Here is a 1,781-nt window from a genome sequence, read left to right on the forward strand (position 1 = left end):
TGTGATGTGGCAATGTGTGAGTGGCTTGAAATAGCGGGTTCTAGTATTTGATCTGGTTCTTGAAGGTTGCAATTTATTATATTCCATTTTAGAGGTTAGATAGGTTGTTTGATTCATTCTTGCAGGCAACTTCAAAAGAAGTCTCTCACAAGGATCAGTTTCTCTGCACGTATGCAGCTCTATCAAAAACCTAACTGCCCAAAAATAGTTTAATTCCTTTTTATAAAGGTTCACTGATGTTAGACTTGCCTCCTGCTGCGCCCAATCTCAGAATTACTAGACATAGCTTATTAAACATACTAATATTTATTTATTTATTTATTTATTTATTTTTTGTCCAATATACAATACATATGAAATAGAATAGACATTAAGTAATATAAATAAAGATAGAAAGTAAGAAAGAAGAGAAGTAGAAGGAATGGAGAGAAAATATATGATATATGAGATAAGGAAAGACAATTGGACAGGGGACGATAGGCACATCAGTGCACTTATGTACGCCCCTTACTGGCCTCTTAGGAACCTGGAGAGGTCAATCGTGGAGAATCTTAGGGAGAAATGTTGGGGGCTGGGGGCTGACACCACTGAGTCCGGCAATGAGTTCCACGCTTCGACAACTCGATTGTTAAAGTCATATTTTTTACAGTCAAGTTTGGAGCACTTAATATTAAGTTTGAATCTGTTGTGTGCTCTTATGTTGTTGCTGTTGAAGCTGAAGTAGTCGTTGACAGGAAGGACGTTGCAGCATATGATCTTGTGGGCAATACTTAAATCGTGTTTTAGGCGCCACAGTTCTAAGCTTTCAAGATCCAGGATAGTTTGTCTATTTTCGTAGAGTATTCTGTTTCGAGTGGAGGAGTGAAGGGCTCTTCTGGTGAAATATCTTTGGACGTTTTCGAGAGTGTTGATGTCTGAGATGTGGTGTGGGTTCCAGACAGATGAGCTGTATTCGAGAATGGGTCTGGCATAGGTTTTGTAGGCTCTAGTCAGTAGTGAGAGATTGCCAGAGCAGAAGCTACGTAGGATCAGGTTAACAACTCTGGAAGCCTTTTTGGCGATATTGTTGCAGTGGGCTTTAGCACTTAGGTCATTTGTTATTAGTATTCCAAGGTCTTTTACTGAGTGTGGGTTGGCTGAGAGAATTTGTTTATTCAGTTCATACATGTGGTTTGGATTCTTTTTGCCGATGTGGAGGGTAGAGCACTTGTTGGTTGATATTTGAAGTTGCCAGGTGTTAGACCAATCTGAGACAAAGTCGAGGTCTTTTTGGAGAGTGAGTGTGTTGTCAGTGGTGTTGAAAAGTTTCACATCGTCGGCAAAAAGCACACAGTTGCTTGCGATATTATCGCAGAGGTCATTGATGTACAGGATGAAAAGAGTAATAGAAATAAAAGTTCAGAAAGGACCAAACAGAAGGAGAGGAGAATTGGGTTCTTGCTCAAGTCTCTCATCAAAATAGTGCAGTGATGGAGGTTTTTGTGAAAGAGGTAGGTGAGGAGGATTTAGAGGGGGTTTTCAGGGACAAGGAGGAAATGAATGGCTAAAGAGGTCAGAAAGAACAATTAACAGAAAATCAAAGGGTGGAACTACAACAGAATCAATGTGGCTGCTGCATGGAGGAGAGATATGCTTAGTAAACTACAGACAACCATTAGGTTTTAACTCTAGGTGTCAGCCTTCCAGAACCCAATTTCCATTAAAAACCAAGAGCAGCTGTGAGCCACTCTGATCATTGCATGATGCATTTTCTATCTGCTTACAAAGATTTAAAGCCACAA

Source organism: Erythrolamprus reginae, chromosome 2 (assembly GCF_031021105.1).
Source record: "Erythrolamprus reginae isolate rEryReg1 chromosome 2, rEryReg1.hap1, whole genome shotgun sequence".
NCBI lineage: Eukaryota > Metazoa > Chordata > Lepidosauria > Squamata > Dipsadidae > Erythrolamprus > Erythrolamprus reginae.